This window comes from Muntiacus reevesi, chromosome 16 (genome assembly GCF_963930625.1).
Source record: "Muntiacus reevesi chromosome 16, mMunRee1.1, whole genome shotgun sequence".
Lineage (NCBI taxonomy): Eukaryota > Metazoa > Chordata > Mammalia > Artiodactyla > Cervidae > Muntiacus > Muntiacus reevesi.
The window spans coordinates 12,016,915-12,035,678 of NC_089264.1; the positions used below are offsets into that span (position 1 = coordinate 12,016,915).

Here is an 18,764-nt window from a genome sequence, read left to right on the forward strand (position 1 = left end):
TAAAAGGTAATACAAAAGATTTATGCCTGACTAGAAAATAACATATTCAAAAATGGAGTATGAGAATAACTATTTTTTCTAAACTTTCAGTGGTCTCCAGTGGGCTTCAGAAATTGGCAGCCTTTTAAACCTAGATTTTCATGCACTTTTCTACTATATTCTTGATCTCCATCCAGCTCACTTGCCATTCACTCCGTCCTCAGGCTCTCTTCACGCCATATAGAAGTCACTACCTGTGTCCTTCCTGGCGTCTTCTCCGTGCCTCTGCACACACATACTAAACACACATTGGCAATTATAATTTTCTTGTTTTGGGCCTCAGGGTTGTTTTAGAAGTTAATCTTGCAGCAATTATGTTTTTTCTTTTTAAATTCATTTTTGGCTGCACTGGGTCTCTGCTGCTCCATCTGGGCTTTCTCCCGTTGTGGCGCAGGGGATGCTGCCTAGTTGCGGGGCACAGGATGTTCATCGCAGTGGGTTTTCCCATTGCAGTGCGTGCGCTGTAGGGCACATGGGCTCAGTAGTTGCGGAGCATGGGCTTAGTTGTCCCACAGCGTGTGGGATCTTCCCAGACCAAGGATCAACCATGTGTTCCCTGCATTGTCAGGCAGATTCTTCCACTGCAATTTTTCTGCAATTTTATACTCATTTTTTTCAATTTACTGTATGTAACTACAGTTTCTACAGGCCGCTGTCTAAAAGTGATTCCAGAAAAAGAATGGTAAAAACAGGGATATTTAAAATAGAAGTATTAAAGAAAAAGAAGTGTAAAACATAAATTAAGAGGAATGATTCATCAGATAATTAAATATTACCTGGAAACATTATTACCTATCACCAAAAGTATCACCATAGGCTTTTGTTCTTAGGTAGCATTGGTGAGATACAATTTTGAAAATTTGTTTTCATGTTTTAGAATAAAGAACCTGGAAACTGTCAGGTCAAGGAGACATATAGGCAGTTTGGGAAATTAAAATGACTTTAGACCACAAGTCACCTCTGCAGACTTCTTCTTCTTTGGTCAAACAGAACAGCTGACACTATTGAAGTGTAGTCTCTCTTTATATTACTAGCACACTGACCTAGCTCTTCTAGAGGGAGTCAGTCATTATTTTTTACAATGAAAAGGTGGATAGCTGTATAAAGGATTTTGTTTGGTAGGTCTATTCATCTCTCTCTTGCCTCTGAGCTAAAATTTGAACTGAAGTAATTTTGTGAATCATTCATGCCAGTCATATTAGATAAAAAGATTTTTTTTAAAGCAGATGTGCCAATAAGCTTTCCCAGTGATTCAGAAGCATCATCTTTATAAGTATCTTGGATTCATTAGCTTTTTCAGTCAAGCAAAATGTTTATATGACTTTTACATTATTCTCTTGAGCAAGAATCCAAAGGAAGAAATAACTTATGCATTATCCACTGGTGAGACTGAATCTTTAAATAACTGAATCAAATTAAAATACCAAAACCTTACTATATGCAAGTCATCCTCCAAGGAATATGTTTATTCTTAGGTGATCACAATATGTGGTCTTTCTTACCTGAATAGACTCTTCTCTGTGCTGCATATTAATTTAGGATGATTGCTTTTAATCTGTGAAAATGTCAATATATAAGCAGAGTCCCTGACAGTCTCACTTTTATAGCATATATTTACTTGGTGAAATGACAGTATGTCAGTACTGCTCAGAAAACAGTTCTCTTGAAATCACAATGATATGGGTTTCATCTTTCTTCTGGGATTTCACAAATTGAGACAGTATTTGTCTTTAGAGTTATGCTGGGTCTTCACACACCAAGTGTTAGAGAAATTAAGCATAATATTGAGATCGAAAGAAATGTCCTGCTGGTAACTGAGCCTAAAATGCTTTGGTTCATTTCCTTTAACTCAATGAATAAATGTAAGTTTCTGCTTCATTTTCCTAGGGTGGATGTGGCCACTGAGTCGTAGATACAGCACATTAGGCTTCATTTGTGTTCTAAGACTCATACAGTAAGCCTTTTGGCGGTTAACCTTTTTAATATTGAATGACATCAGAAAACATTAAGTCTAGAAGATCCTTTGAACAATCACTCAGGCTGTCATTTTTTACTTAAGACAGGTGGTATATAAAACTGTCAAATGTTTTTAACATATTTACTATGATGATGATATGATTGTGTGGGGATCGCTGCATTTATCAGTGCACTGTCTTTCAGGAAGACCCTAATATATTTATTCATCTGAATGACTGTACTCCTTTTCTCTTTACCTCAGAGTTTGTCATAGCTCTGAATAGCTTGGTAGGCAATGTGTTTATGGCCCAGCTCTGTTAGAACCCAAAGGTACCCATTCAATGTCCAAGAACTCCACAGAGACGATCAGTTATATAACCTGAGCAAAATGATACCCTCACTACAAGACTACATCCTGTCCACAAAATTGCATGTCTTCCAAACACACACTTTTCAGCTCTATCCTTTCTGTATACAACCTTGTTATCAGGGGGAAGCACCACGCCTTTTAACATGTTCTTCAAGACACAGTCCCGTCGCACACTCCTCTGTGCAGCCGCACGCTCCATCCCTCCTGCTGGTCGTCCTGCCGAAGGTGCACCCAGACTTGCATCTTCCCGTGGTGGTGGCTGATCCTTTGAACACTGTGTCAGTGTCATCATGTTTTGTCCCATCCCCGAGGACCAGCCTGGCAGGGACGCTGTAAGGAAAGCGGGATGGGGGACATTAACAACACGGTGACCTGCTCGAAGGAAGAGACAAGGTGAACCTCTGACAGAGTACCATTATCTGGCCCCTTCTGGAGGAAGAAGAAAGACTAGCAGTTGTCAGAGGAGGAAGAAAGCAGCAGTTGCGTGTAGCTTTTTTAAAAATTATTTTAACTCTCTGGGTCACTACATTACCTGAAGTGCATTTAGAGTAATAGGATCTAAGGATGTTTGAAAATTCTCATTAGTTGTCATTTTTCACACAGCCTTTTTTAAAATATGCTTTTTCCATTATGATTTATCATAGGATTCTTTTTTTTTAATTGGTGGATGATTAATGGTCCTTTCCATTTAGTGGAACCTGGAAAGCCAGGATTTGGAACAGACCCATTTTCCTTCAACTCTGCTTGTGAGTTTCCGTTTAAAATGGCCTTTGGCTTTCAAGTGGCCTCAATCCCTGTTGCTCTTGATCTGTATTTAAGCTATCTCAGTTTCTTCATTCACTCAGGGAGTATTTATTAAATGCCTGCTATTTGCCTGAGCACCACCTCTCCTTGTGAGCTAGTTTTATTTAAGAGCTTTCTACAACTCAATCAAATTACTCTTTTGTGTGCTTTACATAAATCTGTGCTGTAATTTAAGCTGTTTCTTACATTTAGTTCAATAAATATCCAGAAAATTGGAAAAGTGAGGCCCAAGATACGGGCACTTCATATATAAAAGTCCCTTTATTTTCCTTTTCTTAAAAACCTTAGGCATTTATTGATAACCACAACATGTTCCTCCCAAGCCCATGGCCATCCTAAGGGAACTTGGCGGTGCTCTACAGTTCTTGCTTGTAGAAAGCCTCTGGTCCTGTGTTTTCTTTCTCCAGCCCAACAACTTGACTTCCTAATTTTGCCCTGTATTCAAAAACCAACTATTATCTCTAATGCTGTGTCAATAAACTGAGTGTAATGGAGAGATATTAATAGTTTAAAAACAAACGAGCATCTTCATGAAGCATAGTTATTGCCATAGAAGCACTCTGACAATAACGCACCATTATATACTTTAAAGAAGTATAGAATTTATGATGTTTTCAAAATATGATTTTTAGGTCCAAAAATATTGAAATAGTCATTGCATTTTGAATGTATCTCTAGGAGCTCATGAGCTAATTAATTTCCAGTGCTATCAGACAGCCGGCATCACCGCCTTCCGTGAGTAAGTGGCAGCGCTGACAGCACTGCTGTCATGGGTGTGGCTGTACCTGAGGCCCGTGATACGGAACAGCAGCCCTCTCAGCTCTGTCCGTGTCAAGACTTACCCTTGGGTTTGTGGCCGTCTCCCTGGTGTCCCAGGCCTGTCCCTGTGTGCGCCAATGCCTCTCCACTTCCTAGCCCACGCAGCACCGTTGCTCAGAGCCAGCCGCTTCTTCCTAATAGGTGTGCATCAGTTTGGTCCATCTGCTGCTCTTGCCCTAAATGCCAGAGCTGTGCGGCGCCTGTCGACATTGAGCTCCTCTGCGCCAGTAAATGCTGTCACTCATCCTGCTTCCAGCATCTCACCTCAGCTCGCCGTTCAGCAGCTGCCTGGGTCTCTTGCTCCATTTCATCTTTGTTGCAGCTGTAGGCCAGTGGAGCTCTGTACTGCAAGCAGAAATGTACTGTGGTATGTGGAGACTTCAGGCTTGTTTTTCCTCTTTTTCCTTTTGCTGACAAGTAAGTGATGCTGCATAGAATCACGGGTAATGAAGCTGCATAGAATGTTTGCATCAGGCCCAGTTTAAGGGCGCAGGAGCTGACGGCCTTATCTCTTGAGTGGGGCCTGGTGTGTGATGACACCTGGATGTCATGGTATCAGCTAATCCGCAGAATCACTTGACTACTGAGATTTGTGTGTGTGTCTTTTTTAAATCCGGGCATGAGCAGACAGTGTGATGACTAAATACTCAGATTCAACTGTTCATTGCAGATCATGGCTTCTGTGTAGGCTTTCCTGGGGCAGAGGCCCTCTTGGCGCCAGTCTCCTTCCCATCCTCATGAAGCCTGTAACTCAATACTTGCTTTGACGCATTCAGAAGAATCTGCAAATCAAGCAGCTCCTGGATATTTTGTTTAAAGACTTTGGATAATTATGTTATTCCATTGGGTTGAAAGTTTCTTGGAAGACCTGTAGTGCAGTGTATGTGTGTGTTAGTTGCTCAGTTGTGACCAACTCTTTGCAACCCCACAGACTGTAGCCCGCCAGGCTCTTCTTTCCATGGAATTTCCCAGGCAAGAATACTGGGGTGGGTTGCCATTTCCTCCTCCAGGGGCTCTTCCTGACCCAGGGATTGAACCTGGGTCTCCTGCATTGCAGGCAGATTCTTCACCATCTGAGCCACCAGGGAAGCCCAGGACAGTGTATCCGTAACTTCTTTTAGGTTTCTAATCCAAACTTTGATTTTTAAAAAGATGTGGTAAGAAAAATTTCTGTTTGCAAATTGTGTGTCTACCTGTTTATCTTTTATATCAGGATCAGTAACTTATAGGACTGATGCAGAATTCATTCCACTCTACCACCAATGTAAAATTGCTTCATTTTCTCTTTCTTTCTTCTTTTCCACATTCCTTTTTTTTAACCCTCTGTACTTAGTCTGCTTTTTTTTTTTCTTTACTCTTCCGCCTTCTGTGAGATTTGAATCTTAAATTTGTCAGTGATAGCCTCAGGCTTGTTTAGCCCTGCTGACAAAATAGTATGGGGTCAAAAGCTCTTGCCAACCCCAGCTTAAAATAAAGTCTGAAATCAAATCAAAATAAATGAAACCAACCAATAAAAACATGTAGCTACTAATTTTATCATTAGAAAAGTGTAAGCTCATTCTATATTAATACCTTTTCTCAGTTTAAAGTTTCTTTAAATGGCTTTACTTAGCAAATCTGTAAATATTTGTGTGCACTTTTAGAAAACTCCACAGGGAAAATGTAGCATGATTTTATGAAATCCTCATAAATTCTGAAAGCATATGTTATAAGATCCCTTCCATCAGTTTTTAAATCTTGATTCAATCATCAGATTTTTACCTTTGAATTTATTTTCAAAATTCAGAGTTTAAAAATATAACATTTACTATTCATAGATATTATTTTATATGGAAATTAATAATAGGAGGTAATCAAATCAATTTATATAATCAAAATTTTAGTGATCAATCAGTTTTAAAGATCTAATTTACATTATAATACAGCTGCATATATTAAGTGTAAACTTTTTTATGTATCTTTTTTCCATTACCTGATAAAAATAAGCTGCTAAAGTTAACATGTACAAGTTCTCAAGTATTTTTATTACTCCCCTCTGGCTTCTTATCTTTTCAGATTATAACTCAATTACTTTCTTTAACTGATATAAAAAACACCAACAAAGATCTCACTTTTGCTAGAATTCGCCAGCCTAGAATCTGAAGTCTACACTCTGTTTCTAGTTCCAGCTTTTGTGCAACTTGGGTTAAATAAGTTGCATAACTTCTCTGTGACTCTGGTTTCCCCAGGTTACAGAATTTAGATGATGAAATCGATAATACAGAGTTGCACTTTTTTTTTTCCTATGCCACTTTAATGCAGTACTAGTAAGGTCCATATTTTTCAACTATTTTCAGTTATACATTGTAAAATAATATGTAGTAAAGTAATATATGTTAATAATATAAACTGTTGAGAATAATTATAGAAAGATATTTAATTTAAAGTTGAATTAAATCACTGGACTCACAGGAATAAATCACTGCAGTTTTAGGGAATGTTATTAAAATGGGAAAAAAAATTATCTACTAACCTGTATATCCAAAGTTATTATAGTACTAATGGACTGTAAAATTAGCACTTTATTAAGTTCCAGTAAGAATTATTATGAGGGTGTATTTCATGTTTTTGAAGTATGTACTATATAAAATTACTTAATATCTAAAATTATTATTTGACTTATGCATTTCTATACAGAATTTAAATCATATTTTTAACTATAAGCTTTATAATTCTGAAATTATTTATTAGAATAAAATAATTACTTTAGTAAAATAATCACTTTAGAGTCCTTTGCTGAGTTTGTATTACTCTATGGACGTGTGTTTGAGTAAACTCTGGGAATTTGTGACGGACAGGGAGGCCTGGCGTGCTGCAATTCATGGGGTCGCAAAGAGTCAGACAGGACTGAGCGACTGAACTGAACTTAACTGGGAAATTATGTGAAAGTATATGTTTATATTTTTAGTGATTCTTCTTGTCAGTGAAATGGCCTCATTTTTTTTTTTTTTTTAGTATGGATTTCCGCAAATTAGTTCCTTTGATTTTTTTCAGGATAAACTAGTTCTAAAGTGGTCAAAGAAACAAATCTTAGTCCACCTTAGTCCTATGGAATTTTTAATCCATTCCACCAGATTATAAATTCTTCAATTTCAGACCAATATATTAAATGGAGAATATTACAGGAGAAGCAGAGAAAGCTTTACTGAATGAAGATGCTATAAAAGCAGACTGTCTAGAAGTAAATGGTTTTTATTTATTTGTATTTTGGAATAGTTTTTTCATTATTTAATTTAGTGCAACAAATACACCACACTTAGAGTGTAAGGTGCACTAAGAAGGCACTAGCCACACTTCTTGCCCTCATGCGCAGGCCTAGAAAAGATAAAGATGATTCTGCATGATAATATATTTTCTTTGTTTTTGGCTTGTATCCAGATAACTCTGAAACAAGGAGTAATATGTCCATTGAAAAATAAGCATAAGAACATAGCTACAAATAGTCATATGTGAGGAAGTACAGAAAATTTCAGTTGCATGTAACACATGTGATTCCTAACAAAATATTTGAAAACTTTGGATTCATGCAGTTTTTTTTTTAAAAAAAGATCATTGAACACCTACTATGTACTGGATATGACAGACTAGGCTGAGGCTAAAAGAAGCCTTACCTTTTCCCTCAAGGAGTTATCAGTAATCTAGTACATTGTTTAATGAAATTATATCTGCTAATGCATTTTCCTAATGAATGGGTATTTTTGCATTCAAATTTTATCCTATGTTAAAGAATATTTCTTCCAAGATACATGAATAAGATGTTTGTCCTTAACGCTTAGTGAATTAGGTAGTCTGTCTTTATTTCTTTTAATATTTAATAGTGTAACATTTTTTCATTGTTCAGTGTTAAATTTGCCAGTGCATCATATGAAAAGTAGCATCATATTTAGTACAAAAAGACAGTTTTAGTTATAGATATTGGGGGATTTTTTGGTCTCCTCAGTTTTGCTTTTACACACAGTCTATCATATCAGCAATTCTTGTTGGCTTGGCAGTCAGTCATTCCTATTGATTTTCCTGTTTGTCAAACCAGTATACACTCTGTTCTTTTTTTTTTCTTTAATTGACTACTGCTCACTAGATCCATTTCCATCACCCTGGTCCACAAAAGCATCAACATCGTTTGCCTACATTATTGACATGACTTCTTAGCCAGTCAGCCTGTTTTGGTATTACCTTCTGTGGTCAGTTCACAAGATAATAGTCAAAGAGATGCTTTTAAAGTATGTCAGATCATGTCTTGTTTCTGGTTTGTATTTTCTAGTGGCTACTAATGCAATTAGCATGGATTATAGTACCCTCAGAGATCAGGACCTCTTCAATCATACCTCTCTTTACCATCTGACTTCATCTCCTATTATGTCTCAGGAACTCTATCCTGACACATAGCAAGCAGGTTGCTGCCTCAGGGCCTTTGCACTTGCCATTTCCTGCCTGATATGTCCTGATACAGATTCCATGTGCTTGCTGCCTCTTCTCTTTTTTTAGTTTCTGATCAAATGTTAAAGCCTCTCAGATCTTCCTAGATGACCCTAATTTTAAACTGCTACCCTCCAAATCCAGTGTTTTCATTCTCCTTCTCTGCTTTCCTCCTTTCCTAAATGTATCATTATCTGGCTCTTTTCCCCTATTGGGATATAGAGCAGAGGCTTTTGACTGTTTTGTCCATATCTTTAGCCACAGTATCTAGACCAGTGTTTGGCAATGGTAGGAATAATAAGTATTTAATTGAAGGAGGAAGGAAACATGATGGAAATCAACTATCCCATGTCCTAGTAGCCACTAAAAATACTAGAATGCTCTAAAAGTTAGGATCACATCCCAACTTTTTTATTTTCATAGACTTTTGTCTACATGTTCCCTACCTCTACCCCATAATTTAGGAACTAAAAATATAGAAAATGAAAATTGAAAAGGTAAGTCACAGGATCCTCTTTCCTGTTTGGATGGAGCAGGCATTTTGGTGTCGAATATAGTAGGTTTGAATTACAGCCCAGCCCTTTATCAGCTAAGCAATCCAGCTGCCCGTGTAAACCTCTCTGAGTCACACTGTGTACAGTGGTGATAATCATGTCTCAATACTTAACCATTTTTTACCTTCAAAAGTGGTAATTTAATATGGTTCAAACCTAACAATGATAACAATATCAAAACATGACCATGTTGACTAGAGCAGATGTTTATTAAATGCCTGAACCATGATAGTCAACAAAATTAATTACATTATTTCTGGCCATTCTTTGCTGTGAATACATGACATAAGCACAGAAGTTCACTATTAAAAGTCTATGAATCTAAAGGGATCTGTGTTTTTTATTGTAGCTTCAGTGTTTCTATATTGTTAGCCATTTATTTTGATAAGTGGGTAAACATCTGTAAATGTTAAGACCCACAGTATAGAATCCAGCCAGCAAACATAGAAGCTGTCCAAGTACAGAAAATAAATTCACTTTGGGGTTAAAACAAAGCCAAAATTTTTAAAAAGCTTTTATTAAGGTAACAATATTAACTTGTCATGAATTTTACACAGATTATTTTAATTCACCATTTTTTGCCTCCATGATACCATATTGCTGCTGCTGCTGCTAAGTCGCTTCAGTCGTGTCCGACTCTGTGCAACCCCATAGACGGCAGCCAACCAGGCTCTGCAGTCCCTGGGATTCTCCAGGCAAGAACACTGGAGTGGGTTGCCATTTCCTTCTCCAATGCATGAAAGTGAAAAGTGAAAGTGAAGTCGCTCAGTCGTGTCCGACTCTGCGACCCCATGAATTGCAGCCTACCAGGCTCCTCCATCCTTGGGAGTTTCCAGGCAAGGGTTCTGGAGTGGGGTGCCATTATATAGTAGGCACTTAATAAGTTAATGAATTAATTATGAGGTTTTTATATTAAGTTAATTTTGTTTTAAACTCTTAAAAATTTTGAGAGACATATTTTGTTTTTAATTAAACAGAAGATATTTTAAGTAAAGACTCCATCTTCCCTCATTTAAACTGTTTTATCCCTGAATGTTTTCAGGTGTTTTGAAAAATTGGCTTATTCTGAGTGTGTCTTGATTATCCCTGATGAGAATAAAAGAAGAGTATGTAGACTGATTGTTTTTGACAAAAGTAAAATACATTTTAAAAGGAGCCTACCTATGCCAAATTACTTCTCAAGCAAACTCTCTCGAGAACTATAACATAAAATATCCCTCTTAGAGACTGATTACCCAAGTCATTGATTCCTCAGAGAGAAGCAAACCATCATGACAGAAGTTAACAGCTTAAGTGTAGTGATCTATTATTTTTTGGTTTGTGAAATAATTCATTACAGGATTATTGGTGTCTTTGTTAACATTACTACATGTGGTTATTTACACTATATCTGAAGCAAAACACAGACGGCAAATGTTAGAAGAGAATTTTAGATTTATGGGCAAGTTTGAGTAATAGACAAAAACCCATCATCACTATGTGTTTTCAGATTTTGAAAGAAAGAAATTCTGCTCCAAACTGTCAGTTGTTTTCAATTTGAACTTGAAAATGTTTTCAGCTGGGGGAAATAACTTGCTGTGGTGATATCTATTTTGAGTACAGAGTATTTTTACTCTCCACTTAGCCTACTTTACTGAGAATTACAGTATTCTAACCAAATATATTATTATATAGAGTTAAGTGAAAAAAAGTAAAGATACTGCTAAAGAATTACCTCTGAAAAGATTAACAGTCTTCAATGACCGAAAAGATAGCTTACTTCAAAGAGACTCCTGTAATTTTTTTTAGAGATTTTGTGACCAGTGTAGAAACAGTGTGAGCATGAGACTGTGTTTTTAAATTTCTCTTAAAGAAATAGAAGCTCTTCATTTATAACCTTTATCAGTTAAAAAAAGACCACGTTGGAGCTTAGGAATGCTCTTTTTAGTTGATTTTTAATGGAGTGTAGTTTCTTTCCGATGTTGTAACCTTCCTACTGTATAGCATGTGTATGCATCCCCTCTTGTGTTGCGTCTCCTCCCCACGTAGGCAGCCACAGAGCCCTGAGTAGAGTTCCCTGAGCTGTGCAGTGGATTCTCCTTAGTTATCCATTTTATCCATCGTGTCAGTGGCGCATATATGTCAGTCCCGACCTCCCAGTTCATCCCACTCCTCACTTCCCCCTTGGTGTCCATACATGTGTTCTCTCTGTCTGGGTCTCTATTTATGTGTTGCAGGTAAGATCATCTACACCATTCTTCTAGATTTCAACGTGCTTAGTCCCTCAGTGATGTCTCCTTGCAACCCCATGGACCTTAGCCATATATATACATTATAATACACAATACTTGTTTTTCTTTTTCTGACACACTTCAGTCTGTGACTGTCTCTAGATCCATGTACATTTCTGCAAATGACCCAGTTTTGCTCTTTTTTTATGGCTGAGTAATATTCCATTGTATATATGTACCACATCTTCTTTATTCATGCTTCTGCTGATGGACATTTAGGTTGCTCCCATGTCCTGACTATTGTAAATAGTGCTGCAGTGAACTTTGGGTTTCGTGTGTCTTTTTGATTTTGGTTTTCTCTGGGTATATGCCCAGTAGTGTGGTTGCTGGGTCATATGGTAATTCTATTTTTAGTTTTTAAGGAACCTCCATACTATTCTCCATTGTGACTGTATCAATTTACACCCATACCAGCAGTGCAAGAGGGTTCCCTTTTCTCCATACCCTCTCCAGCATCTATTGTTTGTAGACGTTTTTAATGGTGGCTATTCTGATGGGTGTGAGGTGATTCTTTATGGTAGTTTTGATTAGCATTTCTCTAATAATTAGTGATATTGACCATCTTTTCATGTGTCTGTTGGCTATCTTTATGTCTTCTTTGGAGAAATGTCTCTTTAGATCTTCTGTCTATTTTTTGATTGGGTTTGTTTGTTTGTTTTATTGAGCTACATGACCCATTTGTATATTTTGGAGATTAATTCTTTGTCAGTTGCTTTATTTGCAAACATTATCTCCCATTCTGAGGCTTATCTCTTTATCTTGTTTATGGTTTCCCTTGCTTTGCAAAAGCTTTTAAGTTTTACTAGGTCCTGTTACTTTTTATTTTTATTTCCATTACTCTAGGAGGTGGGTCAAAAAAGATCCTCCTGTGATTTATGTCAGAGAGTGGTCTGCCTATACTTTCCTCTAAGAATTTTATAATGTCTGGCCTTACATTCACTTCCTTAATACATTTTGAATTTATTTTTTACTTCTCTGGTGACTCAGATGGTAAAGTGTCTGCCTATAATGCAGGAGACTGGGGTTCAATCCCTGGGTCGGGAAGATCTCTTGGAGAAGGAAATGGCAACCCACTCCAGTATTCTTGCCTGGAAAATCCCATGGACAGAGGAGCCTGGTAGGCTACAGTCTATGGGGTCGCAGAGTCGGACACGACTTCACTTTCACTTTACTTTCACTTTATAGTGTTAGGGAGTGTTCTAATTTCATTCTTTTACATATCGCTGTTTGGTTTTCCTAGCACCACTTATTGAAGAGGCTGTCTTTTCTCCATTGTATGTGCTTGCCTCCTTTGTCATAGATGAGGTGGCTATAGGTGCCTGAATTTATCTCTGAGCTTTATATCCTGGTCCATTGGTCTATATTTCTGTTTTTGTGCCAGTATCATACTGTCTTTATTAATGCTGTTTAAATATATGAATAGTTAATAAAAATGAAATGTGCTTTTTGTTATGGAGGATAAAACAAACAAAAAATTTGTTTGGGATAAATATTCAAGACCCTGTATCTGAGTATTAAGGTCTTTAGAGTCTAAGATTCTAGTACAACTTGATTTTTCTAACATGAGCATGCTGTGAACTATTGAAGAATTCCTCTTTGATGGTTTGTGAAGTGTTGTATATAATCTGTCTATGCAAGTGCTAAAGATAACCTTTATAGGCATTCCCAGTGGTCTCTCCCCTTGGAATTTCCAAGTTTCTATGTGTGGACTGTTAATTATTCATCAAATAACCTAAATGGTGTCTTTGATGAATGTTCTTTTTTTAATTCAACAAATAAAAAACAGTATTTCATATTCACAAATGTATATTTACTATAAATTACATCTTACCATCATTTATATTTATAATACATCCTAGAATAAATAAAAAGTCATATGTTGTTAGTTCAGAGATATATGATTCATAAATGTAATTCTTACTGTACTCACATTGATTAAAACAAGAATAATTTTACTGGTCCCATAAAATTTGACCAAGATATTCCAATAAGTATTTGTTGACTGGATAAATAATGTGTAACCTAAAAGCTGAGAGTTATGGTTTGTTTGAGGACGTTACTAAGGACTATAGTCTGGGCGGCAACCTCTCATAGTGCTGCTCTCAAGAAGTAAGCAAGGAGGAAAGGTAGCTCGTTTTTGCTGGAAAAGTAAGAGAAATGCGGTGGAACATCGAGAGATTACTACTAACCATGAAAAAACCCAGACATCTCAAGTTAATGATTTTAGTGCTTTTCTCTGTATGGGAAGATGCAGGAGTCTGAACTTGGTGAAATTACCCTTTTGCTATGCCTCTTCATTATCTAGGGTCAGTGTTCTAGTGTTTTCCATCCTGAATTCCCCTCAGAGTACACCATGAGGGGTGGCTACAGTGGCTGATGGCTTGATGGCAGCAACATTACTTAACAGTACTTTACTGAAATGACAGGCAACATTTTGGGTCCACATATTTGAAATGAATTCTCTAAGCTGAATTTTGAGCATTGTACTTCAGAGCTGAACTGGTGACATAGTCCAGTGTGAGGTATCACTTTAGTAAAAAAACCATTAACCATGAGGACTCATATAGGAGCTTCTGGTCTGATAGGCTATTTTTACCCTCCCAAATTGAGTTTTGAAAAAATGTAGCAACTAACCATGGACATGACCGTTGGTCCTCAGAGTCTCATCACTGCTCTCTGTCAAATGCCCGGGGACTTCAGAAGAATTACAGGAACTCACATCATTTTGTGAATGTGTGTGTATGTGTTTGTGTGTGTGTGGTGAAAATGAGAAGTTATTTTCTCCCAAACCTAAGTATCTCTTGCAAGTTGTGATAAGCCATTATAAGTTTACCCAGGCTGACTACTGCTGTGCCTTTTCAGTCTATGGTGTGGCATCTCAGAAGGCTATAAAAACCTTCAGAGCATCAGTTAAGGTCTAGGCACATATGCTACATTGGGCCTTAGCCTTTGGATCTACAGTGTAATTGACAAACTCGTTTTTTAATACAACTGACATATTGAGTCTGTTATTTTCCCATAATTTTCCAAGTTGAAAAAAATTGTTTAAGTATATTATTTGTTCCATTACCTTTTTTCATTAGTTCCCTAATTTACTGTTGATTATAGATGCTCTAGGTCTTTTAAAAATGTATGGGTAGGACTGGGTTCTATGACATGTTTTGTGAATTGGCCTCTTTTCTTTCCACCACACTAGACATGATCTGCCCTTGCAATTCCCATTCATTGCTTCGGGAAGCATGAATTGGATAATGGTAGACTTTGCAGTGAAAGCTGCTGAAGATGAGAAATTTTCAGCAAGTGTGGGATTACAACGACAGCAAATGTGCTGAGTTTTCTTGGGTGGTAGTAAAATCTGCTGAGTTATCTTGTCAGTCTTGTCAAGGGGAATGGGTCAAAATGAGATGATTATTTTACACAAGAAAGTACAGTGCTGTTCCTAAAGTATTTGTGTAATCTGTACAGTGGTAGTGAGAAAACTGCTTAGTTTCAACTTCGTTGCGGCAACGCTGGTGCGAGCAGTGCTGAAATATGATTAGGGACTCGTGTGAGCCTGGGAATACAGGGAAGAGACCTTTAAAAAATGTCACACGGGGCTCAGTAAACGTCACAGAGTGACATACTTTTATACCGTAACTGTAGTTAGCCTGTGCTGTGCTGTCACTTCAGTCGTGTCCGACTCTCTGTGACCCCATGGACTGTAGTCCCCAGGCTCCTCCATCCATGGGATTCTCCAGGCAAGAAGACTGGAGTAGGCTGCCATCCCCTCCTCCAGATCTTCCCAACCCAGGGATAGAACCCAGGTCTCTCGCATTGCAGGTGGATTCTTTACTAGCTTAGTTCTTTCTCAAAAACATCCAAAGATAATCATGCTTCAATTAATTTTGATGGATCTTTTTGTTTGGTTGGTTTTTATTTTTGCCTTTTGAAAAATGAGAAAAGATATAAGATGGTTCTGTAACACAGAGGATTGTGTCTTAAGTTCCTCCTGCATTCTTGATGCAAGGGAGCACTCATGAATCTACCAATTAAATTATTCAGGAAGCTGTAGTTATAAATAAGCTTGTCTAAGAATATAGCGAGTTCTTTTCCACTGAACTCAGTGTTTGTGTGAACTAATTTTATACTTTTTATAAAAGAATAAGTTATTTAAAAGAAGATTAATTAATTATAAGCTAAGCAACAACAGTAGAAATCATTGGAAAATATACCTATCCTCATGGCTGCACAGAATTTTAACCCTTCTCAGTATTTGACACTGCTGCATATTCATACTGAAGGACAGAGAATTAGCAGGTTAACCTTAACTTTTGACCTGTTTTGGCCAATACCTTGTAAAATTGATTGGAGGGGTTAGTTGGAATCGTTATAGTTCCAAGACTTAGGGAAAGCTATATTTCCTTCATGACAATACAACCCCTCAAAAACATTTTTTTAAAAAGAACTTTCCACATATTCAAAAATCCTTTCATTGTCTTTTTTATAAATCTGATTTTTTCTTTTGACACAGTAGTTTTGACTGTCACCTTATTTAGTTCTGCAGTGGAAGAAAGAAATACCTCTAGAAAATGCTTAATATTTCTCTTGTTATGCAAGTATATAAGCCTGATACTTAAAGACTACAATTTTAATCTTAAATCTAAGCAGTTGACATGAATCTTTGAACCAGTTTCTTAAAATCTTTTTCCCCATGTCATCAACTCTTAACTGGAAGTGGTGTGACACCAATCTTATTAATAAAACATCTTAATATTTAAAATACCCAATGGTATTCATAATGTTGTCCTATTTCTAGCTTCTGTAGGTCAGCTGGGGGTGGCAGAACAGTTACCCAGTTACTTAAATGTGGATACACTGAATTTTCTCATATCAGCAAACGTTCTATTTGATCTCATATAGCTTCTTTAGACTCTAAAACGTGTATGTAAGCCATTTTTAATGAAAATCCTTATAAAAACTTCACAAATACTTTAATCATTTTTAGAAAGTATTAAATTTTTTTTATCTTCAGATTTAGACTTATCTTAGGAATGACACAGCCATATTTTGTAACCCAATAATATTGTCACAAACCTTTAAAAACATCTAAACATATTTTCACTTACACCAAATGATTTCAGTGCCATACATTTCTGTTTTTAAATATTCATTAATCATTTATTATCACGCCGTAGCAATGTAACAGGACTAAGAGTACTTCCTTCCCCAATTAACAATTTATACTTTGAAACTAAGAGTAGTTTTTTATAGAGCAAAGTACATAGATGATTTGAATAATTTATTTTATCTTTTAAATCTTGAGGACCTCCAGCAATTAAAAGGCTGAAATATTGATGTTATTGAACAGGTGATTTTTGGGTAAGTGAGCTACTTGAAAGCAATCTTGAATAGAAATTTGGTAATTTTCAGGTGTTATATTTGAATAAAATATTATAAATTATTAAACCAATCAACTCCAGAATCTTTGACTTTGATTTTAAAAGCCAAAATAATGGAAATTGCTGTCCCAACTGTTAATAATATATGAAACTGCTGCTGCAGATGCTGCTAAGTCATTTCAGTCGTGTCCGACTCTGTGTGATCCCATAGACGGCAGCCCACCAGGCTCCCCCGTCCCTGGGATTCTCCAGAAACACTGGAGTGAGTATATGAAACTAGTGAAATAAAAAAAAAAAAAACAGTGACTAAGAAACAAGCTGTTAATTGCACAGGAAACTCCAAACATAGCTGAGTTCACAGGTATAAAACTACTAAGAGCATGAGAATGATCCTAATTTGTATATTTGCCTAAGACAGTAACTATTCCCAACCATCTTCTTTGTTAATGGCAGCATGGAAAAAGACAAACCATGGGACACCCAATTTTTTGGAATTGGTGTAATAATTAATTACAACTCTGGCCCAGTAATTAAGTTGTCAGTCACCTTGCCAGAGAAAGTGCAAAGGCATTTAGGTGGTTCATTTAAGTTTATGATTTCAAAATATTGAATTAGGCACTGTGGGTTGGAAAGGAACATAGATTAGCGAATTAAACAGCAGACAACACCTCAGCCAAATAAAGTTCCAGTCCTGGCACAGCTTTTGAATTTGTTGGATGACTTGAACAAGTCACTCAATCCCCATGTCCTTCAAGTCTCTGGCAGGCAAGTACCCAGTAACTCTGTGAATGTAGAAGTAGTAGTTAAATGGAACAAATATTTGTTCAATTTATTATAGTTGATTTACAGTGTTGTGTTCATTTCTCTTGTACACCAAAGTGATTCAGTTATAATGAGTATACATTCTTTTTCCTGTTCCTTTTCATATAGTTTATCAGAGGATGTTGAATATAGTTCCCTGTGTTATACAGTAGGACCTTGTTGTTTATCCATTCTATATATAGCAGCTTGCATCTGTCAATCCCAAGCTCCTAATCCATCCCTCCTCCACCCCTTGCCAACCACAGGTCTGTTCTCTATGTCTGTGAGTCTGTTTCTGTCTCATAGGTAAGCTCATTTGTGTTGTATTTTAGATTTCACATATAAATGATATCATTTGGCATTTCTCTTTCTGACTTCACATTGTGTGAGAATCTCTAGGTCCGTCCATGTTGCTGCAAATGGCATCATTGTGTCCTTTTTATGGTTGAGTAGTATTCCATTGGATACTTGTATACATTGTGTGTGTATCTATACATACACACACATATATACACATGGGCTTCCCTGGTTTAGATTTTACAAGGTTTAATAGTCCCTCTTTAGATATTTATTCTGGATAAGAAATGATGGTTGGTTGTACCAGAGTGATGGGAAGAAAAGAGGATTAATGTGTAAGGCCTTTAAAAGGCAAACGCAATATGGCTTGAACTACTGGATTGGGAGAGGTGGGATGAGGGAATCAAAAATGACTCTTAGGTTCCTTTCTGGCTTGTGTAAATGAATGATGTTGCCATTCACCAGGATGAGGTCCCTGGAAGAGCAAATAGGTTTGTGGTGACAGAAATTCATATGCTCAGTTTAGGGTATGTTGGGTTCAAGATGCATTTGAGATATCCAAATGGAGATTCCAAAGTAGGTGCTGTCTTACAGACCTAGAGGAACAATCTAGAAGTAACAATCTGGGAGTCATGGGAGATTCAGCAATTTAAAGCGCTGGTATAGACAGAACTGTAGGGATAACAGTATATGGTAAGAGGGCTTCAGACTGTGCCTTTTAAAAGGAATTGAAACATTTGAAGTCCATGTGGCAAATGTGAGTGAGTTGCTGTGATCAGATGATTAAGAAAAGCTGGGAGAAGTGAAAAAAGATGAGTATTTCAAGATGGTGTAAAGGAGTAATCAGCAAACTCTGTGGCTTTGGGCAGTACCTGTACTCCCGACTTCTTTGTTAACTAGAGGGGTACCATCTGTCTGCATATCTGAGGGAACTGCCATGATGCTCAGATCTCATACTGCTTGAGAAATGTTGAAATCTATCAGTTATTTTATCATATAATCACTCTCAGTTCCCAGGGAT

At 37.0% G+C, this 18,764-nt stretch overlaps 1 protein-coding gene across 8 annotated transcripts in view; it reads left to right on the top strand.

Annotated features, from left to right (window-relative positions):
• Positions 1–18,764, top strand: part of CAMK2D (calcium/calmodulin dependent protein kinase II delta) — a 300,110-nt gene that overhangs the window by 266,796 nt on the left and 14,550 nt on the right. The gene's annotated exons all lie outside the window — the stretch shown is intronic.